The sequence below is a fragment of the Ceratotherium simum genome, chromosome 21 (genome assembly GCF_057802395.1).
Source record: "Ceratotherium simum simum isolate JZ-2026a chromosome 21, ASM5780239v1, whole genome shotgun sequence".
NCBI lineage: Eukaryota > Metazoa > Chordata > Mammalia > Perissodactyla > Rhinocerotidae > Ceratotherium > Ceratotherium simum.
Genome location: NC_141920.1, coordinates 23588978 through 23615290, shown reverse-complemented (window position 1 = coordinate 23615290; position 26313 = coordinate 23588978). Strand labels below are relative to the sequence as shown.

General features: G+C 51.8%; 1 protein-coding gene across 2 annotated transcripts in view; it reads left to right on the top strand.

Moving 5' to 3' along the window:
* Positions 1-4178: 4178 nt before the first annotated feature.
* DLGAP4 (DLG associated protein 4) overlaps positions 4179-26313 on the top strand; it is a 144876-nt gene continuing 122741 nt past the window's right edge. For both annotated transcript variants that reach the window (XM_087445314.1, XM_014787473.2), the window contains exon 1: positions 4179-4396. The gene's annotated coding sequence lies outside the window, so the exon portion shown is untranslated. The remainder of the gene's footprint in view (positions 4397-26313) is intronic.

Here is a 26313-nt window from a genome sequence, read left to right as displayed (position 1 = left end):
AAACGAGATGTGGGAGTATGAAAAGCCCCCAGTGCAGGAGGGAACTCCGTAAATGCTATTTTCTAAAACTATTTTTCCATTTCAGTTCAACTCCACAAATATTTATTGAACTAAAAGATTCTGTGTAAATCCATTTTGGAAATTATATTTTCGTACAACAAATACCATTTTACCTGGGCCTGGGGTGGCCAGGTTGGGGAGGTTGTTCATTGTTTGAGGAGCCTTGAGTCGAATTCTTCTGAAAAGCCCTGGTTGGTTTGTTTTTTGAATCAACGAGGATTTTGACTTTTCAGGCTTGCCGAATGAGGCCTTCGTTTGCTCCACGTGTGTTTTGAAAAGACCCTCCCATCTGCTACACAAAAGATGGACCGAGGGAGGCTGCAGGGCGCCCAGGGAGGAGCCTGGTGCAGCAGTCTGAACGAGAAATCGAGAATCGAGAAAGCGCCCGGACAGGGGGATGACTCTGGGGATAAAGAGAAAGGGATTTGAGAGATGTTTAGGAGGTTTGACAAAGTGGGACATGGTCTTGGGTTTTACGTACGAGGGGGCGAGGGAGAAGGAGGAAAGGGCATAGGATCCTCCTGGCTTCTTGGTTGCCGGAGAGGGTGAGCTGGTTCCAGGTACGAGGTTAGATAGAGCTGCAGGAGCACGAGGCCTCCGGGGAAGGTCATGCACTGGGCCCTGGACACGCAGAGTGTGAGGGTCCACAGGGCAGAGCTGCCGGCAGGAATTTGGCTATGGGGACCGGGAGCTCCGAGGGACAGGCTGGGCTGGAGAGAGGAATGTCTGTGTCAGGGAAGGAGGGGAAAGCCAGAGCTTGTGACAATTAGTCAATAACTGCGTATTTAGCGTTGAAAATATTTGTCGAGTAGAGTATTCTCTGAGCACCTCCACGTGCCAGGTGTGATGCTGGGCACTGGGGATCTGGCAATCAACCGAATGGACAAAACTCTGCCTCGTGGGGCCGACGTGTTTGTGGGAGGGACAGGCGATAATCAGGATAAATTACTCATTTACGTATCCTATTATATAGTGATACGTGCCAGCGAGAACAATGAAACAGGGAGGGAGAGGCGCCGGGAATGCGAGGCAGAGTGTGGGGAGTAATGATATCAGCAGACATGGAGGTTGTGCTCACTGAATTCATTTAAGCCTCACAAAAGCCTGATGAGGAAGGTGCTGTAATTACTCCCATTTTAGCAATGAGCAACTGAGTCACAGAGAAGTTAAGAAACTGGCCCAAGGTCACTCAGCTATGTAACTGGCAGAGCCTGGATTTTTAGCTCGAGCCCATGCTCTTCAGTTAAGAGTCTTAATTAACCACAATGCTGAACTGCCTCTCATTGCCAAGGTCAGGTCTCAGCAAAGATCTGAAGGAGGTGAAGGGGTAAGGCTCACGGACATCTGGGCGACAAGAGAGGACATGAATAATCCAGACAAGAGATGACGATGGCTCAGTCCACAGTGGTGGTGGCAGTGCAGGTGTAGCAGCGGCTTCTGGATGTGTGTGAAGGTGGGTCCTGGAGGAGCTGCATTGGCTTGGATGTGGAGCGTGAGGGAGAGAGAGGCGTCGAGGATGGCTCCAGGGCCTGGGCCTGCGCAGCTGCAGGGAGAGGGTTCTGTCCACCAAGATGGGGCAGCTGTGGGAGGAACCACTTCATAAAGTACTTTCCACGTCCATTATCTCTTAACCCCCTGGCTACTCTCTGAGGTAGGCGCTGAGGCTCTCGGAGGTTTTGTGACCTGCCCGGGATCATGAGGCCGGAACGTGGCAGAGCCAGGACCAGAAGCCAAGTGTGCATCATACGGTTTGGAGTTTTGATTCATTCATTCAATCAGCAAACACTTCTGGAGCACCTGCTATGTGCCAGGTGGTGTGCTAAGTGTTGAAAATGATGACCACTGACGATGGCCCTGCCCTCGTGGAGCTCTCAGTCTGTTGGAGGAGGCAGTGTCAACTGATGATCAATGAAATGATTTCCTCACATCAGCATGATAAGTGGTAGAGGGGAAAACAAAAGGAGCCCTAGGAGCCAGTAACCAGGACCTGACCTAGCTGGGAGGTCAGGGAGGGCTTCCTGGAGGAGGTGAATGTGAAGTGCAAAGACCTCTGGGATAGAAGATCTGTGGGAGCATGGGGGGCTTCTTGGGAAAAAACTCCCTGGTTTCCCGGCCATAGTGGAGGAACCCCGAGGGGATCACAGGCTCCCAGAGGACGGCTGCCCATTTGGAAGTTGCAGAATCTCTTTTTTTAGTGTGCGATTGTTGGAACAGCTTTATTGAGATAGAATTCACATACCATACAATTCACCCATTTAAAGTGTACAATTCAGTGGTTTTTAGTATATTCACAGAGTTGTGCATCCATCACCATGGCCCATTTTAGAACATTTTCATTATCCCAAAAAGAAACCACGAATCCCTTAGCTGTCACCCCTGCCCAATCCCTCAATGGCAACTGCTAATCTGCTTTCTGTCCCTGCACAGTTACCTGTTCTGGACATTTCGTATAAGTGAAATCATACGCTCTGTGATCTTTTGTGACTGGCTTTTCACTTAACATGATGTTCTCGAGGTTCATCCACGTTGGAAATCCCAGAATCTTAAACACAATCAGAGCTGGCAGGGACCTGAGAGACTGTCCTGTGTGCTTCTCCCACCTGTTGTAAAGGGGGGACTCGGGGAGGAGACTTCCTCTGGTTCCTCAGCAAGGAAGTGGAGGGGCTCCAAGGCGGGTCTTGGGACCCTCAGATCAGGGCCCCTGCCCCACTGCCCTGCACAGGACGCCTCCCTCTGCTGTTGCCTCTTTTCCTTCAGCTTTGGGCTCTGGCTGATTTTGGTTAAAAGTGACAATGTGGTCAGAAACGCATCCTCCCAAGCACTGGACTTTCATGCACTGGCAATTTGCACACCCCATGGTGCATCTTGAAATCTTTTATGCATCTTTAAGAATTTGTGTCCACTAATTCAGAATTTTTTGGAGTTTGGTATTTTCTTTTCTTGCTACTTAAATACTTTTCGTCCAGATGGTTATGCCTGTTTTTCTCAGTTGGTGATTTTCCCACTGGGGGAGACAGGGTGGCATTGGGGTTAAGTGCTGGGTCTCAGAGTCGAATGCCCTGCCTCCTGCTCGGTGTGCACCCGTGGGTAATTACTGAAGCTCTCTGAGCCTTGGTTTCTCCCTTTGAAAAATAGCAACAGCATCATAGGGCTGTGTTGAGGAGGAAATGAGGGCACGCCTGTTGCGGGCCTGGCAAGGGGTAGGTGCGGATCCTGGAAGCTCAGAGGTCGTGAGGGCTTTCCAGGGTGACCAGGAGAGAAAGGGGAACCTCCCCACCGTAGACTGCCCCGTTCTCCGTATTCCTGCTTTGGATTGACCCTGTACCTCCCCTCCCAGGCCTGAGAGGTGGAAATGCTGAGCTCAGATCCCAGCCCAGACACTTGGATTCTGGGCCCCCAGGTCAGCTCGGTTTCCTGTGTCTTAGTTTCTCTACCTGTAGAATGAGAGGGCAGAAGGCAGGGGTTTCCACCGAGGCCTCCAAGGCAACAAGAGGCTCCTGGGGGGGGGTGTGGAATGGAGGGGCTTTTTCTTCTCCCAGGAGGGCCTGGTTCCTGCTGATGTAAAGATCCAAGCAGGAGCCGTGGCACCTGTTCGGGAGAGGTGGGTAGAGAGAGCCACCTGGCTCACAGTAGCTCTCGGAGGAGGCACTCATTCTCATTTGACAAGTGGGGAAACTGAGGCTGAGAATGGGGCAGCTGTCTGCCCAGTGCCTCTTAGTGAGTGAGGGGCTGAGTTGGGATTTGAACTCAGGACTGTGGATTCCAGCCCCTTTCCCAGCTGCTGCCATCCAGGGAAAAGGAGAGAGAAGCAAGATGGGGAGGATCGGAGCCTTTGGAACCCCAGCTTCCCACTGCTGTGGGCATTCTGTGGGTGGTGGGAAAGGCATCGTAAATATGCATGAGATGCAAATACGCCTCTGAAAAATAAGGTGGGGGCCCGCATGAGCTGGGATGCCAGAGGGCTTTGGAAAATGTAGTGTTGTCCAGACACTTGGGTTTCTATGATGACTGTTACATGGTGTCCCCCTCCCCAGTGTCTGCAGGGCCAGTCCAGGGGTCTCAGGGTGGAGGGATTATCCTGGGTGCCTCCTAATTAATGTTCTCCCCCATTCCTGCAGGCACCTCTGCCAGGTGCCTGGTAGCCCTGTGTGTGACCAGAACCTGGTCACTCTGGGTGCTGAAAGGCCCCTGTCCCACGCTGCTTCCCACCAGCACCTCTGATCAAGTGCCCAGAGGGATGTGTGTGCCAGCCCTCGGTCCAGCGACCGCTCCTGAGGTGACGCCTGCTGGTTCCCAACTGGTTCCTGTTTTCCCTCTGCACGTGGCTCCCTGGTTGGTAAGTAACTGCGTCCTCAGGCCTGGGCACACGGAATCAGGGCTGCTCACCCGCCCACCCCTGCTTGGCACAGTTGGGAAGTGCCCAGCGTTCTCACCCAGCGGCGCCCACATGCTGGCAAAGGGACCTCAGTGAGAGCTTTTATATGTCTGGGCTCAATTTATAGTTTAACTGTGTGTCTCATCCAGTCCTCCCAACAACTCAGGAGATGGGCATGGTGATTACGTCCGCTTTACAGAGGAAAACACCCTCAGAGAGGGGAAGCCACTTGCCTGAGGATGCACAGCAAGCCCAGCTCTGTCCACCTCAAAGGCCAGCTCTTGCCACACCCAAGGGGCTGGGCAGTTGGTGACATGGGCCCAGGAAGGGAAGGGTAGCAGTGAGCTGTACTGGAAGCCATGGAACCTCTGGGGCCCCCAAGGGGGCTGAAGTGAGACCATCAGAGTTCCTGAATCTTGAGGAGCCCCATTATTTCTGCCCCTCCAGCCTGTTCCACCCACACTCCTCCAGTCCCGACCTTGCCTAACCCCAACACGGGATGAGGTGCAGGGCCCAGCCAGCATCTCTGACCATCCATCTGAGGATGCCGCAGTCTGCCGCCACCGACGCCACCCACTCCTGGTCCTGTCCTCCTTCCCACAACAGCGTGCCCTGGCCACAGCACCTGACGCTCACCACCTTCCTGCGTCTCATCCTCCCGCCACCTCCCAAGGCTGTGCAGGCATGACTAGTCCAGTTCAGATGAGGAAACTGATGCTCAAAAGAGCTCAAGGGGCTTCCCCAGGGTCACCCAGCTGCCACTCAGCACTACATGGGACTGTTGGTTTACGATCTGCCTCCTCATCTGGCCTCAGCTCCCTAAGGGTGAGAAATAACTGCTTAATTCCCCACCGGACAGCCAGCAGCTGGCATGGTGCCTGGCGTATCGTGGGTACAGTAAATGGTTGTGGAAGGAAGGAAAGAGGGAGAGAAGGGAAGGCTCTCTCACCTCCCTCCACCCAGACACCAGCAGGACCCAAGAGACCCCTGGCCTTGTGGCCAGCTGCTGGTCCCTGCTGGCCCCAGAGAGCTTGAGGTCAGCTCGGGCCTTCAGCAAGGCAGCCAGCCCCTCTGATCTCGATTCTCTCATCTGCCAACAGCTGCCCAGCCTCCCTGATGGGATGGTTATAAGAAGGGAAAAGACTCGTAAATATGTATAATATGCAAATGTCATAGGATAATAAAAAACCTGTGAAGTTTGCTGTAGATGATGTATATAGAAGTGCTTCTTCGAGAACGAGTAGCTGCTTGCTCGTGCGGTGCCAGCCTTATTATCAATAACCGTGAAAAAGGCCCTGTTAATTAGCTGACACCCAGCCCAGCTCCCCCGATCTGGCCCCTGGCCTGTTGTAGCGACCGCAGACAGCTGTTGCATTTGGCTGAGAAACTGTCACAGGAAAAGAAGTGATAAGGACATCTCATCTCAGAGCTGTGAGCGTCTGAGGGGTTTAGTCATTCACAAACACTCCTGGGCGTGCCCTGCACCCTGCATTTCCCCCCCAAGGGACTATGTAACAGGAGCAACCTGACTGCCAGCAAGCATTTCTTGAGCAATTACTACGCGCCTGGCCTTGCACTCAGTGCTTCATTTTCTTCATCGTCTCCGTTAAACTACTGACCACCCTGTGGGAGGTTGGTGGGGAGACTGAGGCATGGACCCGCCGGACCTGGGGGAGAGGGCTCATCTGTCAGCATTCTAGTCCTTCCTGAAAGTTACTGCCATTCAGTGTCCGCCTCTGCCCCCCAGGCCAGGCACCGCCAGAGGGGCCGGATTGTGGCCACTGAGAACGCAGTGTAGCCGGCAGCGCCTGGTGTGTGTGGCCCAGTGACGGAGAACGGGATTCCTTGGCACGAGCTGGGAGAGCAGCCGTCAGCATTGCGTGGAAAGATGGAGGCCGGGGCGGCAGCGAGGGAGGTGTTACTGCTGCTATTTTGCTAACAAGCTGGTTATTTAAAGAGCAGCCGAAGAAGCCGAAGTCGGGAAATCGGATGGGAAGTCTCCACGCCCAGGGCAGAGGCAGCCAGGGGTCTGGGAGCCTGGCTGGGTGGGGACGGAGTGCCACACATTCTTGTTTTCAATTTGATTATTATTAGTAGTAATAGTAACAGCACCATGCAAGTTTGGAAAAGGATTACCTTTGTGGAGAAAAGAGGATGTAGGATTCGGAGGGGGCAAGAGGGGTGTCTGGGGGCAAGCGGTCTTCTCTTCCTTGACCCAGGTGGTGGTTAGATAACTTTTTGTTTTGTGATCATTTATTTCAGTAAACATTTTTGTTTTGTGCACTTTTTTCTGTGTATTATATTTCACAGTAAAAAGGCTAAAAAGCAATTATAACAATAATAATTAATATTTATTGAGCACTTACTAAATGCCAGGCTCTTTGCTAAGCATTTTACCATGTCTCATTGAATCTGCACAGATTCTGTTGTTCTACCCATTTTACAGAGGAGGAAAGTGAGGCTCAGAAAGGGAAAGTTACTTGCCATGCGGTCAAAGAGAGCTCAGGTGGAGGAGATGGGATGAGAAACTGGACAGGCTGACTCAGGCCAGCATCACTGCCCCGTGTTTGAGGATTGGGGGCCAGGAAGTTCCCCCAAAAGGGCAGGGGTTTCCTCCATCTGTTCCTCAGACATGTGTCAGTGCCTCTTGCATTTTTAACACTTAGGAGGCCAAGCAGGTGTCTGTGGCCATGGGCAGCGGATGAGGCATCTGGAACTCTGACAAGGGGTCAGAGGAGAGCGTTTAGCTAACAAGTATTGAATAGTAGGAGTGGGACATCCCTGGGGACAGGCAGGGGAGAAGGCCAGGGCATACTCTGGAATCGTTCAAGGTCAAAAGAGGCCATCCAGGTGAGACAGGGTCCAACCCAACCTGTGAACTACCTGTGCGTAGGGCCTAACTGCTGTCTCCTGAAGACCTACTGTGTGCTAAGCACATCCGTTGTCTTCCTTAATCTTGAGATCAGTGGTATTGGCCCCATTTTACAGATGAAGTGACTAAGGCCTTGAGAGCAGAAATGACTGGCCCAGGGCCACACAGCCAGTGCTTGGTGGAGCTGCTCTGCCAGCTTGGCCGATCTCCAGCGTCCTGTATCCTGTGCGTGCAGCAAGCACTGCTCGGTGCTGGGGTCCCAGCAGGGCAGGCACCTGGCATGGAAGCTCCCAGCTTAGACCCCCATGTTCTAAGGCAGATTTATGGGTCCCTAAACTGGTGCTGGGGACATGGCCTGGAGGCTGGCATGGTAGAGGGCTTCTCCGAGCCTGAAGCAGGTACGTCTGCTCTGTGGACTGGGCACCAGCCCCAGAGGCATTCCTGGGACATTTATTGAATGCTAGTCCTGGCTAGTCTATGTCCCTTGCAGAGCATGCAGCCTTGGGGAGGGACAGATATTATACAGTCACCCAAACAAACAAACTGAATAAACCAAAACTCCATCAGTGCAGTGAAGGAAATTAGCATAGTGACGTTACAGATATTAACAGGGCAGGGGCCTGCAGGACGTGGAATGGTCCAAGACAGCCGCTCTAAGGAGGTGGCATTTGAGCCGGGACCTGAAGGATGACAGGGATCCAGCCATGCTGGAGTGGGTTCATTGTAGCATTGTTGATAGTAGGACAATTGGGAACAACCCATTTGTCCATCACCAGGGGACCAGCTAAATCCATTTACTGCAGCCATACAGTGGCACCACTGCAGCTGTTAGAAATGGGGCTCTGGATCTAAATTTCCTGTTGCAGAAAGAACTTCACAGTGTGTTGTAGGGTTGGGAAAAAAAGAGGTTATAAAACAGCATGGGTAGCATGATAGCGTTTTTGTACCCATGGTACAAAATGATACCCATGGTAGCATGATAGCATTTTTGGAAGAACTATGTGTGTTCCTGACAACTGTTCACAGTGGTTCCTTCTGGGGCGTGGGGGCTTGGGAGGTCTTTGCTGTCTTCTTTATACTTTTCTGGATTTGGAGTCCTCCCTGAGTGTTAGGACTTGGGAGGAGGAACAGGGGATATTAGGACTTCCACAGTCCTGCCTGGGCAGTTCTCCCCTCCTGCTGCCCACGCCCATAAAGTGGGATCAGGCGTGGGCTGGGGAATCAGTAGATCCATACTTCCACTCCACCACTTCTTGGCTGTGTGACTTTGAACAAGTCGCTCGGCCTCTCTGAGACTGTTTTCCCTTCTGTGAAACAGACAAGAATAGTGTCAGAGGGTGGTTGTGTGGCTTTAGTGAGCTAAAACATGTAGAAGGCTAGAACAATCCCAGTGTTGCATCTCTGGTGGCCGCTGCTATGACCGTGACTGCCAGAGGTGACACCTACTGTGTGCTTATCATGTCCTGCTAGGGCCCTCAATGCTGACTGGTCCCCCAGGCTCACCTCTCCCCTCGGTTACTGAGAGCCAGATAGGGGATGAGGACTAAGGAGGTGGACAGCTTAGCCGGGCGCACACGGCCAATGAGACCCCAGGCCAGCACCGCCCCCCATCCCCAAGCTCCAGCTACCTCCCCACCAGCTCACATGCAAATCTGACAATGAGCACTCTCACTGAGACACTGTGGGGACTCTCTGGCCCTGGGTTTGCTTTTTCTTATAACCTCTAAACCTGCCCAAAAAGACGCATACTACTTTACAGACACTCAGAGAATCTTAAATCTCAGGCAGAGGGCCGGCCCTGTGGCTTAGCGGTTGGGTGCGCGCGCTCCACTGCTGGCGGCCTGGGTTCGGATCCCGGGCGCGCACCGATGCACCGCTTCTCCGGCCATGCTGAGGCCGCGTCCCACATGCAGCAACTAGAAGGACATACAACTATGACATACAACTATCTACTGGGGCTTTGGGGGAAAAAATAAATAAAATTAAATCTCAGGCAAAGAAACTTATATTTGTGAAGTCAAACTCTTAGAATCATGGAATCTTAGTCATAAATAATCCAGCAAGAGCAAACATATGCATTTTACAAGTAAGTTCACTGCACCTTTTTTGATGACAGTGATAAATTAGAAACTACCCAATTATCTATCAGCAAGAGATGGTTAAATAAATTACGGTCCAGCCAGACAATGACGTTCTCAGTGGCTGTAGAGACAATGCCATAGATCTAGACTTGTTGACATGGAAACATGTCCGTGGTGCATTGTTGAGGGGAAAATAGGAAGTTACAAAATGGTGTATAGTGTATGATCTCATTTTTTTTAGGAAAAAAATACATAAATATATGCATACTCCTGTCCAGAGAGATACCAGAAGGACAGCCATCAAACTGTTCATGGTGGTTTCCTCTGGATGGTGAAGTCTGGACAAGCTCTATTTTTATTTTTGCTTGTGTCGTTCGGGTACGTTTCAGGTACAAGTGACAGAAAACCCGGACTGAACTGATTTAAACAAAAATGGAATTTACCGGCTTCTGGCTCAGCTGGATCCAGGAGCTCAGACACTGTCACCAGGACCTGATTTTTCTCACTGTTTCTCAACTCTGCTTCTTCTGGGTTGTTCCCATGTTCTTATAGGGCTCTCTTGTACAGGAGATGCCTGTCCAGAGGAATCTGCTAGACTTCTTCCCAGATAGCTCATACGCAAGTCCCAGAACTGAGTCTTGGCGTCGATGGGTCATATTTGTGGATGTGCCTGCCTGTCAGTCAATTGCTCTGATTGGCAGCTTGGGCTTATGTACCGCCCCCCAGCTGAAAGTGGAGTTAACACCAGAACTTCACCAGCGGAGAGTGGGAAAGGGTAGCTCCCCCAGATGAAAATGTAGGGCTGTGGCCTAAAGTAGGCCAAACAGTGGCCAAACACAGCCCAGTCCCCCTCCTGTACTTATCTGAATTTCCCAAGATGCGTGACTTTCATAATCAGAGAAAACAATACAACTACTGAAAGGAGTCCTGCACCCAGATCTTAGGGTCAGAAGCCTGGTGAGGCAGCCTTAGACTCTTGGGATCAGAATGTCAGAATCTCTGAAGTGCCAGTTCAGCTCAGGAGACATCAGCCCTCTCTGTGTCAGAGCCCTTGCCGAGCGGGAGAGGACGCTGTCCTGGCCCTCAAGGTCTTGAGGGAGTGAGAAGAGCCCAGAGATGATTCATCTGGAATATGAGTGTGCATGCAGGGGCTGAGGGAACACAAAGGCCAGTGTGGGAGCAAGGAAGGCTTCCTGGAGGAGGTGACACCTAAGCTGAGTAGCCAAGAAGAGTACAGGAGAACATTGTAGGCAGGAGAAACAGTGTGTGGTGGGGGAACAACCAGTGGATGAGCAGCGGCAGGCCCAGACCACAGGGGCCTTGAATTCCAGGATAAGAGCTTGGACTTGATTCTGAAGGGAGTGGGGAGCCTTTGAGGCACGTCATGGGAGGAGGGAAGTGTCAGCAGGCTCAATCTGGCTGGCACTGAGAGCACAACCTTGGAGGGGTCATGTCAAGGCCCCACGTGGGGGAGGAGAGGAGAGACCCATTGGTCTCTTAAATATCTACTGGTCTAAATTCCTTCCCACCTATGTCAGAATTCCTATCCCGAGGTGTCCACCCACTGCTTGCATACCCCAAGAGATGGGGAGCTCAGTCTCTGTTCCCTCCACCTCTTGTTAGAAAGCCCCTTTAAAGAATCAAAGATCAAGTCCACAATCCTGCCACTACCCGAGGCATACTTGGAACACTTCCCACCCACCTGTCACTGAGGTCTGTCTCCTGAATGACCTGCTGGGAGGGCTGGCAGGGGCCTGCATTTTCAGGCCAGGGAGTTCCAAGACCAGGGAGCCTTGGGTGTCTGCATATCCTGCTGGAAAGCTGAATGGAGAGGGGTAGGCAGATAGAGTTACATCAACCCGACAGCAGAGACAGTGTTTAGGCCTTGGGACACTTCTGTCTCAATCAGTTCTCCAAATGCCCTTTTCATTTTACAAACAAGAAACTGACACTCAGAGAGGCCAAGCCACCTATACAACAATGCACAGCAAGTTAGAGGCAGGTCTGGGACATGGACTCAGCCTCTTCCACCCCTGCCTCTCACAGCCCTCCTACTTGCCTCCTCCCGCCCTTCAGGTGAGTCCTGGTCACTTCATCTACTAGGGCTTGGACAGCTCTTCTTCTGGAAGCTCCAACCATCCCAGATTGTCTCCTGATCTCCTTCTAAATTCGGAGGCAGCCAGCAAAATCCTCATTAATCAGATGTTTTGTGACTGTTTATTTTGACAGCAGCATTTTTTTTCTGATACATCAAAGCTGCAAGACGCACGAGCCATGTTTTATGGGTCGTCTCTAATACTTCATCGTGCCCCACGGTCCCCACGTAGTCATTCATCCTCACACTCCACAAACATTTATTAGTGCCTGCCCTTTGCCAGGCACCGTGCTCGATACCAGGCTACAAAGATGCATAGGGGCAGCCCCTGTGGGGGGAGGTCGTGGTTCAGCCAAGGAGAGAGGCGTCTCCATCAGCGACAGCAGGTGATGCTGGCAGACTGAGGGCAGTACCGATCACTCAGGGGTCTCCTGGGCCAGAGAAGTTGATTCTGTCCCTCTGAGCAGAGTCTTGAAGGATGAACAGGGGTTCTTCAGGAGAAACAGCGGGGAAGGGTGAACCAGGCGGAGGTACTGGGCTGTGCAGAGATCTCGCCTGCCTCCTGCTGAGCTCTGAGGCCACAAAGCACGAGGGATGGTGGGGAGAGAAGGCTGGAGACGTTGGCCCAGGCTAGAGCTTGGAAGGTCTCAACTATTGGGCTGGGGAGTTTGCATTTGATCCTTAGAATAGAAGGGAGCCAGGGGTAGGACAGGTCAGGGTGTTAGAAGAGTCCTCGCCTTGGGCTGGTGATAGTTGGGGAGACAGTGGGCAGGGCAGGACCATGGGGATGGCTCAGAGGCCCACTTAGCAGGGAGATTTAACAGGACTTGGGGACTTGGTGCGTGCTGCAGAAGGGGAGAGGGAAGGCTAAGTTTTATCCTGGGGGCAGGTGTGGGCTTGGGGGCCCTCTGGACCAGTGTCGAGGTGAATTCTGGCAAAGGCTGGGTCAGTGTCGGTGAGAAGGTCCCTAAGAGGGGCCAGCAGGGACCTCTTCAGCCTCCATGAGACTTAGAGCAGCAGCCCTGTGAGGCCTCCAGGGTCCCCATGTTCCCACCGAATAACTGGGGAAAGTCTCTTCTCCTCGTGGAGCCTCAGTTTGCTCCTCTGTAAAATGGGGTGATGACAGTACCTCCCCAGGATTGTGGGGAAGGCCGGAGGAGGGCGTGTGTGGGGCGGGCTCTGCACAGTGCCTGGCACACAGTAAGTGCCGGTGACTGGGAGCTGCTCTGGTTACCACAGTCAAGGGTGCAGCGGTGGGTAAGGGAACCGGGGTGTGTCACCTGCAGAGGGGAAACCAGAGACCTTGAGGGGCCTTGCTCCAGCCTTTCTGTCTCTGTGGGGGAAGGCAGGGTCTGGGTCTGGTACTCATGGGAAAAGCTCCAGGGAAGGAGATTCCAGCTTAGGCTAGGAAAACCTTTTGGATACAAAGAGCCATCTGCAGATGGGCTAACTTGGGTGGTAGCGAGCTCCCCATCACTGGGAGGATTCAAGCAGCAGCTGCACCACAACTTGATGGGAAAGTCTGTAGAGTATTTGTGATTCAGCTGAGGATCTGAAAGGTCCTTTCTAGCCCAGAGCATCTTTGATTTCATGTTTTTCCTTCTCTGAGCCTCAGTTTCCTCATCCGTAATTTGGGGAAAATAGCAGCCCCTGTCTCAGAGTTGGTTGCAAAGTTTAAGTGAAATTATCCAAATAAAGTGCTTAGCCCAGATTTGGCAACATAGCAAGTGCTCTGTGAGTGGCGGCTGTTGTTACCCTGTTGATGTCACGTTCAACTCTTGGGCGTGTCACTTCCGTCTGAGGACCTCAGGTTGCTCCTCTGTCAGTCAGGTGCTCCTGCCTGCCACCCCTCAGGTCCCACTCTCTGCCCTTCTTATTGCCACTGACTCTGGCTCCAGCTCTTCCCCCACCCCACCCCTCCGGGAGGTGGTAGGAATTCCAGACCCTTCTGGGCCCCTTTTAGCTCCTGTTGAGTGAGAGTTGGCAGGTTGGGGCGGCGGGCGCCGTCCGCCTCCCATATGCTTCCTGCTATTTAGAGGAAAACTCTCCGCGCGCTCCTCCAACCACACGGGCTGACATTTCCAGACAGACGCTGGAATCAGCTCTTTGGGGGATTGGCAGATAAATTTGGCCCCGGGAGTTGGGAAAATCTTCAGCCTTACCAGGGAAGCAGAGCCCAGGCTCACCGACTTCCATCCACCCTGCCACTCCTCGGGCGTGGTCCTCCGAGGGGCTAGAGCACTGTTCTACAGCCTTGCAGATTAGGGTAAGTCTTACTAGCTCAGCCTTCCCCAGGGGAGGCCCTGGTCAGGAAGTCGTGGCTTCCAACCTCTCGTTCCGAGGCAGCAGGAGTTTCCAAGAGGAGGCGGTACCTCCTCCCCCCAACGCCAGGTTGGGGGGTGTTGCCCAGCTCAACCTGGCAGAAGAGCAGGTTTTGGATTAGAGAGATTTATGTTTCTGTTACCTTGGGCAGGTGGCTCTACTTCTCTGAGCCTCTTTTCCTTCATCAGTCAAATGGGGATAATAATAAGGTCAGATTAAAGCCCTGTCTGATTAAAAGCCCTTAGGATGGTGTCAAGCTCATGCTAAGTGCTCCACAAATCCTAGCCGCTATCATCATCGTCGTCATCGTCGTCGTCATTATTATTTGGCCTAGAACAACGCGTGGCATATGTAGGGGCTCAGTTAATATTAGTGTTTTTCTCTTCTTCTTTCTTACAGCTGTAGCAACTTGGGGAAAACTGGGGCATTTCAGAATTAGCTCAAATAGGGGTAACCAGAGGCAGAAATGCAAGAATAAGAACATACAGAGGCTGCCATATCCAGGGTGGAGTGTAGCTGGCCAGTCGTGCCACTGTGCGCACACGCACACACGCACACATGCTCTCTCTGTCCCAAAGTTTCATTCACCCTTGCTGGAGTCTGGAAGGCCCATCTCCTTGAATCCTGAGGATGTGAGGCACAGCACAGCTTGGTTTCGATGGATGGAAGGGAGAGGAAGGCCTGGCTGGAGGCAGAGTTGGGGGAGGCTCTGGGCATCAACTGCAGGAGGAGGGTTCAGGGAAGCTCGAGTAGTTCTGTTTGGCTGGAGTAGAAAGTGGGTGGCAGGAAGGTGTGGGAAGCAAGTTTGAGCTTCATTCAGCACCTCCTGACTGAGCCTGAGTACCAGGCTTCATGCCAGGCCCTGGGGAAACTGGCGGAAAAGATGGGCATGCTTCCTGCCCTCAAGAAGCTCTGGTTCTTATCGGGGCGGGGGCGGGGTAGATGAAGATGACAAACATGCAGACAGTGAATTAACAAGACTCTAGGATGTGCTCAAGGAGACCCTGGGGCTGAGAGAGGGCAGAAGGGGGTGGAGGTGGTGGGTACCTACTCAAGGCACGGTGGTCAGAGGGGGCCTCTCTGTGGCCTGAAGGATGAGTTGGAGCTGACCCTGCAAATGCTGGTCAGGTTAAAGGGGTGGAGGGCAAAGGGACTGGCAAGAACAAATGTTGGTAAGGTGGCAGGAGCCAGATCCTGGAGGCCTTGAATGCCGGGTCCAGTCAGAGCTGCTCTGAGGAAGGTCATTCTGGTGGTGGGTACAGGATACTGGTGGGAAGAGATGGGAACCAGGAGACCTGTCTGCAAAGACTGATGGAGAGCCAGCTGTGCACCCTGTTGGAGGCAGGCAGTGGGGGAATTCTGGACCAGGCAGAGGTGGATGAACAGAGAGGAGGAAAGAGCATTTCCCTGGGGCAGGTCTGAGCAGAACCCTGGGACTGGAGACAGGTGTGCTTTGCAGGGAGGGTCTGGACCTGTGTGTAGCGGGGGGTGGACTCAGCTAAGACAGGAGACATCAGGGGAACTTAGAGCCAGACCCCGCAATGGCGAGGAAGAGTCTCAGAGGAGAGCCAAGTGCTGGGTTTAGGGAGGGGCATCCTCGCAGCCTGGGACGGCAGGTGGGAATGACGGCACACAGGGGGCGGAGTGAGCACAGGCTGGTGCACTTCCCTGCATTAGACCCAGAGGCCATTCCAGATCTGTTTACCTGCTCTGTGACTTTGGGAAAATCACTTGACCTCTCTGAGCCTCACCTTTTATAATAATACTGAGTCAATTGGAATTACATTTGGCTGCATGTACCAGAAGGAAAAAAAGTAACAGTGATATAAACACCCAGGAGATTATTCTTGTCATGTAACAGGGATCCCAGAGGCAAGCAGGCGGGACCCAGTGCAGCAGTTCCAATAAGTGATCAAGGGCCCAGGCCTCTGCCACTCTTAGCATGTACCTTTCATTCTCATAGCTACAAAATGGCTGCTCCACCTCCAGATGTTGTGTCTGAATTCCAGGCAGGACAAAGGAAGTAAAGATTGCATGCTTTCTGAATCTACCCTTCTTATCAGGAAAACAATAGATTTCCAATAGATCCCCACTCAGTGGACTTTTGTCTACATCTCATTTGCCAGATGTGGTCACATGGCCACCCTCACTGCTGGTGAAGTGGATATTTCTAACTGGGTGCTTCTGTTAATTAGGCAAAAGGAAAGAATGGCTAGTAGGATAGCTAGCCAGATCCGCTTTAAAGTACCTACCTCACAGGGGCTGTGGGGAAGAATCTATGAGATAATTAATGTGCAGGAAACACTTAACCCTGGAATAGAGCAACCTCACAATAAATCGTGGCTGCCTGTATTATACTGCTCCGCCTGCAGCACTCACTCGTTCCTTCAGCAAGCAGGTACTATGTCCTGGGCACTGTATACAGTCCTGGAGACATGACAGGGACAGTCCCTGCCCTTTGGGCACTCACAGTGAGTAGGAAAAACGGGCAAGGAAACCGGCAGATTGACTCCACTCCAGTCAGGGTCACAGGAGTGGAGTGTCCATTTATCTGTGTCTGTTTTTCTCACTGCTGTGGCCCCACCACCTAGAATAGTGCCTGGCACACATTAAGCACTCAATGAATGAAATAATGTAAGAAATACTCATTAGGGGCCTACTATGTACAAGGCTCTTGGGGTGGGTTAGAGAAAGTGGGTGACACACTGCCTCTCCCCACAGAAGAAGTGGGGAAAGAAAATTGCTACAGGCCAGGCCCTGGGGGGTTGCTGGGGACCTAGCAGTGAACAAGAGTGTTGGGGCTCCTGCCCCCATTGAGCCTGTAGTCTCAGGTCAGGAGCACTGGAGAAGGAGTCTGCAGTCCTGAGATCACATCTGTTCATGTATCCTGGGGTTAGTCCCATCCCCTCCCTGGGCCTCAGTGTCCTTACCTGTGTGACAGTTATGAGGGGTCCTGTGTGGGGTATCAATGATGCTGAGGATGAGGGTGGGAGAGCTTCATAAGCTCTGCTCATCTGTGTGTAGACGGTACAGAGGCAGGTGTTCTCGATGCCAGCTTGCCATGTTAGGAGAGGAGGCAACTGCGGCAGGGATGGGAGGGGACAGCATCTGAGCCCCTCGAATCTCTTGGGGACCCGGGAGTGTGAGGACTCTGGGCTCTGCTTCTATCCTCACCCGCTCCGGTATCTGGGCCTGGAAGCTTGTCAACAGCCGACCAGCAGGGCACGCAGCTTTCAGCGTTGGATGAGGGCAAGCAGAGAATGGGCTGTGTTGGGTCCCCCAGGGGAGAAGTAAGGATGATTGTAGTTACCAGACATCTCCTGGAGGTAGGGAAGCAGCCTGGAATTTGAGGGTAGAGATCTGGTTCTGTCACTTGCTTCCCCGTGTGACCTTTGGAAGATTTCTTGACCCTCTAAGGCTTAATTTCCTTATCCACAAAATGGGTATAATAATCTTTGCCTCCCCTACCCCTGAAGACCTAGACCTGCCATCCAGCACATAGTAGGCTCTCGATGTTGGTAGTGATCATCATTGCCACTGTGTATTTTCCTTGTTTGGAAGAGGGTACAGACATTACTGAGCCCCTATTGTGTGCCAGGCTTGGTGCTGGAGGCACCATCTCATTTTATCACAAATCCTTCCTGTTTATCAGAGGAGGACACTGGGTCTTTTGTGCCTCATCTTCCCCTTCTGCTGTCTTAGAAGGACTGAGCTGCTGGCTTTGCTGGGGTCCCTGCTGACCTGAAGCCTTGGGGGGTCCTTGAAGAAGGGCCCAAGGCAGCTCAAGATGTTTGCTATGAGATCATGCCAGCGGCCTGTGAGGTCAGAGATAGAGGTGGTCAGGGCTGGAATCTAGCCCTCCTCAAATGGGCGAAGAGCCAATAAGAGGTGGCCTCAGGGATGAGTGATGGAGTGGCACAGGCTGAAGGAGCAGAAATGCTTTTCCTCCTTATACCGTGTCTTGAGACCGGGGCAACGAGCCCAGCCCTTGAGATGAGGTGGCAGTGGGCCTGGCCCTTGCTGCTGCTCTTGGCTGCGACACTCTGCCCAGTGGCCATCACCACTTGTGTCTGAAGTGAGGCCAGAAGTAAAAGAGGGAAGGCTTGGGAGGTTCTCCTGGCCTAGGGAGGTGGGTTTTCCCAGTCGAGTACCCCCAGAAAGCCTCCCTGAGGTACCCCAACCACTGGGTGAGAAAAAGGAAAACAGGTCTTTTTGGAATAAAAGACTGCAAATGGAAATAGAAATGGAAGTAGCCCTTCTGAGCCTTACCAATAGCGGAGCAGGTAACTAGCTGGAAAATAGAGGCTTTCAGTGCCACCCCAGCTTGGGGGGAGGGGATTTTGACCTTGACCTTGGCTCTGGGCTGTCTAGGGTGCACAGGGTGCCGTTGCCTGTCCTTGGTGTTGATGTCAGGGGTGTTGTCCGTGGTGCTGAAGAGAGGATTTGGACCCATCCCAGCATCCCGGGATGCTGTCCATAGTTCTGTCTTCAGAGAGTTATGAATCGTTTCCAGGACTCTGGTTTTTTGGGGACCCAGCTGGGAGGTCAGAGCCTTTGGCTCTGGCATTGAGCGAATCAGAGCAATTTCTGAGGTAGGATCCGGGCTCATGTTATTGTCTGCCAGGCACCCATTTAAGAACTTTTTATATTACAACATTTATTTCTAAACATCAACCTACAGAGGAGGTACTGATATGTATCCCCATTTTAGATGTGAGCAAACAGAAGCTTAGAGAATTTAGTGACCTGAGGACTCTGTCTCTCTCTAGCCTCAGTTTCCTCAGTCGTAATAGGAAGGTTTGTTGGTAGCATTTTATCAACTAACGGTTGGGGTCGGGCTTTCTAAACCAATGCATTGATGTAGTGATGTTAGTCTTACACACAGGAAGGCGTGAGGGGGTTCTTAAACACATATGCTCTTAGAATCTCATGGGGTTTCCTGGAAGGTGTAAGATTTGAGCCAGATCTGAAAGGGGGTGTGAGGCTCAGGGATTGTATAGAAAAGAAGGGAATGCCCATTTTCTGAGCACCTACTATCTGCCAGGCCCTGTGCTGGGCACTTGACAAATCTGATCACTCTACCCCTACAACCACACTGGGAGGAGTGACTGGTTCCATTTTACAGATCTAGAAGCAGAGAGGAGAGACTTCCCAAGGTTACTTAGCTAGAAAATGATGGAGTTGAGAAAGGCCTTGAGGACTAGAAACCACAGACTTGAACATCAAGGCTGGAAAGGATCCAGAGAAGGGGTGTGACCTGCTGGGAGCATACAGAGTCAACAGCAGGGCTCAGACTGGATTCTGCTTCCTTTAGCATCTTTCTCCTCCAACGACTGTGGCACCACCACTCTCCCCTCACCATTGGCCTAGGCTCCAGGGAGATAAGATGTTGGCGTTGTGTCACAAACTGGGATTAGGTGTCAAAGAGGCCCAAATTCAAGTCCTGGATCTGCCATCTGTGAGCTGTGTGGCTTCAGATAAATCACTTACCCTCTCTGGGCCTGTTTCTCCATCTCTAGCAGAGCAGAAGGGCACTGTAATGACTTCCCTACAGGGTGGTTTTGAGGATCAGAAGAGACAGCGGGTGGGAAAGGGCTGACAGGTTAATTGTTGTTAGCAGAAATAAGACCCAGAGAAGGGAGGGAAGCCCCCTAAGGCGGCACAGCAAGTATCAGAGGATACTTACAGAGAAGGGCCTAGAGCTGCTGCCTTGAGCACCAGTGCCACTTCCCAGTGGGACTGGCAGCCAGGCTGGGGCAGCACCTGGCAGCCCCAGCTGACAGACATTCCTTCAGGCGGGCAGACTGGGGCCCCAGAGCCAAGTATCCCTGTGGGGGTCGGTGGCCGGGCCAGCTCTGGCTGTTCCTCCACCAGCTACCCTAACAGCTCCAAGCTTAATACGCTTCACAGGGCTGCCGTCATGCCCAATTAGGCTGTCCCCAGCCACCCCCTCTCCTGGGCCCTGTTGTGACCATCTGAGGCCCTGGACATGATCATAGCTGCTGCCCTTGGCAGCTGTTTGGCTTTTGGGAGAAGGCAGCCGCCTTCTCTTAGGGTCGGCTATGGCCTCAGAGATCTGACTCCCCAGCCCAGCCCAGGAGGCCTTAGGTCCTAGACCCAGAGATTTGGCTGCACTCTTCCCCTACACTCTTGGAGCCCTGGCTCCAAGGCCTGGCACTAAAGCAAGGTGAGGAAGGAAAGGAGGGAAAGATGACAGGAAGGATGGAGGATGGGGGAAAGGAAGACAGGGAACTTGGCACCACCAGCCAACCTCCTCAGCAGAAGCTCGTGTCACCCATGGCACCCACCCCTCCCACAGGCACTTTACAAGACACAGCCTCCTCATCCACACTCTCCTGTGAAGCTCTCAACAGCCTGTGCAGTCAGCAGGACGCAGGATCACGCCCATGTCACAGACCCCGAGAGATGATGTGACATGGGGTCTGAGGTGAGGGCTTAGTCTGCGGCCAGGGTCAGGGGTCATTCTGGAGCTGGAATCGTGGTGGAGTACTTTTCATGGCAGGGATACAACTTGAGGCCTTGGCCTCATCTCAGCACCTGTCAGCACAGAGCAGGCACGTTTGAGGAAGGAAGAAGGGAGGCAGGAAGGAGGGAGGGAGGAAGGAAAAGAAATACTGAAAGGCATTCCAGATAGAGGGAACTTTCACAAATCCAAGCCCAGGGGTGTTATTTGAATGATTTTCTTGCATAAATTATATCATAATAAATGAAACTTTTGCACTTTTCTTTCTTCACTTATAATGTTTTTGTCATGTATCCAAGTACAAATGTACCTGTAGTTCACTCAGTTCTTCTGCTGAGCAATATCCATCGTATGTGGGTACCGTGTCTTGTCCGTCCTCCTGGTGGTGGACGTTTCAGCCTCTCCAGTTCTTCACCGTAAGCAGTGTTGCCATGAACTTCCTTGTGGACGTGCATTAGTGTTTCTCTGGAAGCAAGATTTTCTGTTTTAATAAACATCGCCTAAGTGCCCTCCACGGTAGTTACGCCACTTTGCACTCATGTTAGTGATGAATCTCAGTTCCCGCTTCCTCGGCACCTCACCTTCAGTTGATTTATCACTGGTTAATTTTGCCAATCTGCTGGGGGAACACACCTCATTTTCATCAGCGTCATCCAACTGCTAGAGACACTGAGCCTCATTATACGTTTAATGGTCGTCTGAATTTCCTCTTCTGCAAAATGCCTCTTCATATATTTGCCCAGGTTTTTATGGGCCACTTACCTTTCTCTTATTAATTTGTTAGAGGTTTATATATGTGGATATCAGTCCTTGTTACGTTTATTGCAGTTTTCTCTCCATCTGTTACCTGTCTTTTAATTTTGTGTCTTTTTCATTCAGAAGTTTAAATTTTTAGTGTAGTGGGGCATCATTTTTCCCTTTATTTGCTTTTATTTCTTTGCAACTTATTTAAGAAGGCCTTCCACACCCAAGGTCTTAAAGATACATTGAATTTCCTTCCAATCATTTTCAAGTTTTGTTTGTCTTTTATGTTTCCTGTTTAGGTCTTATCTGGAATTTTATCTTTGCATGTGGATTAAGTAGGGATCTAATTTTATTTTTATTTGGGTAGCCTGTTGTCCCAGCAGCATTAATGGAACACTCCATCCTTTTCTTGCTGATTTGAAATACCATCTCCGTTTTATGTTTGTGCCCGTGTATTTATGGATCTATTCCTGGGAACTCTGTTCCATCTCATTGATCTCTTCGTGTATCCCTTTGTCTATTCCAATTCCACACTTATTACTGTATCTCATTGTTTTTTCAACAGGAACTGATTGGCATTTGGGATTTGACAGTTCTCTCTTGGGCTGGACCGTCCTGCTCCTTATTGGTTCTTTAGTATCTCTGATCCGATCCTTGGCACTTAGTTCAGTAGAACTGCCCCCCACCCACTCCCCAGTCATTGTTACAATGCCCCAGTCATTTCCAAAGATGCCCTAGGCGGGCAGTCCCACCTGCTGTTGAGAACCACCACAAATAGCTGTGTAATGTGGTTTGATACCTGATAGGACAGGCCCCTCCCCACATTTGTGGTTCTTCTTTTTCATGATCTCTTCCCAGTCCACATTGCTGCCGGAAACGGAGTCCATAACGTGATGCTCTGTCAGGCGCCTCTGGAGCTGGGACCCCCTTCAACAAAGCAGCCCACTCCTTTGGGGACTTGGGGGGCTCTGATTGTTAGAAATTCCTGTCTTACCCTGAGCTGTGTAAGCTATGTGAGCTGTGACTCACTTCCTCCCCGGATCCTGGAGCCCACAGAACACAAGTCCCTCCTCCTTGGCCCATCCTTCGTTGACCTCAGAGAGCAGACATTTCCCTTTATCTTCGGCTCTTCTCTCCAGACCCCAAACTCAATAATTCCAGTTCCTTCCAGTGTTCCTCAAGGACCTGTCTTCAGTGGCATGTTTGAGTTTGAGTTGGACACACTGGATTAGAATTCCTGCTCTCCTGCCTATTAGCTGTGTGACTCTGGGAAAGTCAATTAGCCTCTCTGTGCCTCATTCGTTAAATGGAGATAATAGGTCCTCCACCTCACAGGTTCAATGAGAGATGTAAATGATTCAGAGCGTGACAAGTCCTGGGCCTAGTGGGGTTTCTCAAGAAGTGATAGCTGTTAGCATTGTTCCTATGATTATTACTTTTACATGACTCTCCTGGTGGTCACTGTCCCATGCCCACCCATCAGGAGAGGTGCCCAGAGCTGAAAGGAGCACCTGGGTGGGCTCTGGCCAGGGCAAAGACCACCATCACCCCCTCTGTCTGAGAACCTGAGGTGGCAGGATTTAGCTGCTGCTGGGCTGGTTGTGGGATGACAATGAGGAATCAAGGTCGAATGCAAGGCTTTGGTCTGATCAGTGAGGAGGGTGCAGCTGCCATCAGCTGGGTTGGGGAGGCTGTGGGGAGAGTGGGTTTTCGGGGTCAGGAGTGCAGGTTTGGACAGGTCAAGTGAGAGATGCCTGTTAGATGTCCAGGTGAAAATGTTGAGTGGACAATTGGATACATGAGTCCAGAGTTCAGGGGAGGGATCCAGGCTAGAGACATAAATGTGGGAGTCATCAGACCTTCCTACATCTTTTTCTCTACAATTGCATAGATGTTTTATTTTGTGGACTTTTCTCATAAATGGAACCATACTCTACTTGATCTGCACCCTGCTTTTTTTGGTGTATCCTATAGTTTGGAGGTTTGTTTTCAGGTCGGTACATAGAGATGGACCTCACTCTTTTTCATGGCTGCATAATATCCCACAGTATGGCTGGATGGAAGTTATGCCCCCACTTTCCCACTGTTGGACACTGGTTGTTTCTTGCCTTCCTCTCTCACTCCCTGTACCGTGAGCAACCTCGCAGAGATCTCCTTGTGCAGGTGGGTGGAGTTGCTCTGGCTGGCCTCAGGGCTGTGGAGTTGCTGGTGGCAGCTCCAGGCTTTACTCATTTGTAATATTGGCCTCTGCCTGAGGGTTTGCTTAAAAAGTTTCTTTGGAAAGTTTGAAAACAAATATTTATTTAATCAGGCCTCGAACTGGACCTGAGTTCACAGCTGCGGACACACCTGAGGACCCCTCCAACCTGGAGATCCCAGCGTTCTGTGACTGGGGAGATAAGAAAGCACAGTGGTTAAGCAGGCTGGTTTGAGAGTCAGAGGGTTCAAGTTCCAGCTCTTTCTCACCTTATGTCCCGGGGCAAGTTACTTCCTCTATTTATGCCTCTGCTCTCCCATCCACAGTGCAGAGGTAACAAGAATGCCCACCTCTCCCTTACAGGAGTGGTGAGGATTCCAGGAGATAATGAATGCCAAGTCATGGGCTAAGCTAAAGCCTGTTATGGGCTAAGCACTCTCTCTATATGAACTCTAGTATTTCTCATTTACAGCTATGAGTCTAAGCTCTGAAGATTTCCCAATTCATTCATTTGTTCCTTTTCTTCCTCTCTTCTTGTTTTGTCTTCCATTATATAAGTAAGAAAAAGAAATAAATAAGAGATCAGGAGAAGAGAAAATAAAGACAGAAATGAGACAATTCTAGATTATATTTTGCTACAGGTGGGCTGTAAATCTGCTTCTGAGCTCCTTAGTAGACAAAGGAAAAAGGGACATACAAGAAGTATCATGACTCACAGGGCCCTTGAAAGGAAAAGAAGGCAGTTAATTGCTCAGGTGTGTGCAGAGTGACCGTGTCTTCAGCGCCATTCATGCACTAAGTACAGTAATGGTGGGGGCTGCTGCAACTCTAGTCTCCAAAGGACCTGAGGTTCAGAGGGGCTGTGGCTGTGGGCCCCTGGAGGCCAGGACACCAAGGGGTGGGTGGTGGAGCCTGAGCTCTTGGTGGGGGAGACAGCCAGGATCACACCTACCCTTCTGCATGGCAGAGTGGGCTCCAGGCTGACATGGAGGCTCAGACACGTGCAAACTGGACCAAGGGGCAGTGAATTTCAGCGAGGGAAGGCTTCCTGGAGGAGGTGGTATTTTCCCTGGGCCTCGAGGGCCAAGTAAGACTTTGACCCGGAGCTGAAGGTGGAGGTTATGAGATCCTACGAGGTCCTCCCTGGGGAAGGAGCATCATTCATGGCCTCTCACAGGTAAAGGGAACTGAGAGACTTGAGTTCCACTGCCCTCCTCAAGATGGGAAAACTGAGCCCCAGAGAAGGCACGGATGAACCTGAAATCACACAGAGAGGCAGGGACAGAGCAGGCCTCAAACCCAAGCCTCCTGCCTCCCTAACAGAGGCTAGTTTCCCCCACCCCACACCCCCACCCACCAGGGCTCCTGCTCTGGGCTCTGACTCGCCTGCTGCAGGGTCATTAACCACCTACTGCCTGCCACGTGGTGTCCCCTTATATTCAACTCCCACGTTGTGACTTACAGAGGCCCAGAATAGCAGCAATGCCTCTGCTGCCCTCCCCTCTTGTCTAACTGAACTTCTCACGGTCACAGCTCTTTCCACAAGACAGAGCAGAGTCTTGGATCTGGGCCTCTGTGTCATTGCAAGAGAACTGGCTTGTCCCTAAGTAGGACTTGGGTATAAGAGGTAAAGTACCTACCTGGGGAGTGCTGGGTGCACACTGAGCCCCATCTTTGATCCCAGTCTAAATCCTAACTCCAGACCCAGACTGGCCGTGACCTTGACCCTAGATTGAACCCTGACCCCTTTTCCAGGCTGAGCCCTGACCCTAGCCCCAGACTGAGTTCCGATGTTGGCCTAGACGTTGGCAGTTGAGGACATGAATAGTTATGGTCAGCTCTTCCCCCCTTAACTGCAGGAAACTCAGCTGAGGACGCCCCAATAAAGGCCACTAGTTCCTGACTCACTGTGCCCTGAGCGTTCTGTCTCAAAGACCTGCCCCCCACACCCTGGCCTTGGCCTCAGTGGCCTGGGGACCAGCAGCTGTGGGTGATGGACATCCATCCAGGCCTCCTTGCTCTGACCATGAACTCTGCATCCCCAAGTGGGGTGCCAGCACAGCTGAAACTTCCCTCCTCCTCCTCCTAATTTGCCTCCTATCTAATTCCCCACGCCATGTGATCCATGGTGAAGGCTGAGATATTTATAAAATCTGTGTCCTTCTTGATAAAGCCAGCCCCAGGGACCAGGGCCAGAGCAGTTCTATTCATCCTCTAAAGCTCCAGAAACTTCAAACCACAGCCACTGCAGAGGGCCCTCATCTGTCCACCTGAAGTCACCACTCCTGCATTTCGGAGCTGTCCCCTCTCCTGCACCCTAGCAGACCTGGAATCACTGTTGCTAGCAGCCGCCAACCCTGGCGGAGTGGAAGGGACCGGGCATTGGAGGAAGGCACCCACTCCGCTTCTGACTGGCTGCCTGACGGTGAGTCACTACCCACCTCTGAGCGCCAGTCTCTTTGTCTTGCAAATGGGAACAGTGGCTCCTGAGTCCACGGCCCGGGGGAGTGGGATTCAATGAGGTGCAAAGGGCTCAGCGCAGGGCCTGGCAGAGAGGAGCTGCTTAACACCATGCCCACTATAACAAGGGCCATGGGAGCAAATGGGTAGGACCTACTGTTGCTTTCCCACAGCTGTCACAGTGACTGAAGGTGCATCGTTGGGTTGTCTAGAAATCTCAGTGCAAATACAGATCACCCTTGAATGGAGGCAGCTTAAGGCTGCCCTTTCAGGGAGTTGCAAAGGCTCTTGGGAACATCCTGACTTCACACAGTGGGCCTCAGGGCCTGGGTGATAGGCACGGGGAGTGGCTTGGGGTCATGCTCCTGAACAGTCCCTTGTGCCAAAACCATCTTCACCAATAGGTCAGAGACTTCAGAGGTCTTCCAGCCACCCCTTCCCAGGGCAGAACTCCCTCCTCAAATTCTGCTGCATTCCTCTGGCCTCTGCTTGCATTCAAGTTCACCCTCTGCCAAGCAGCTTCTTGCACCATTGGGGTTTTTCTTAGATTTATGCCAAAACCTTTCTCTGTGTAATTTCTCCCCTCTTATCGAGTTGCTTCCACTTGGAGCATTTGTTGTTGA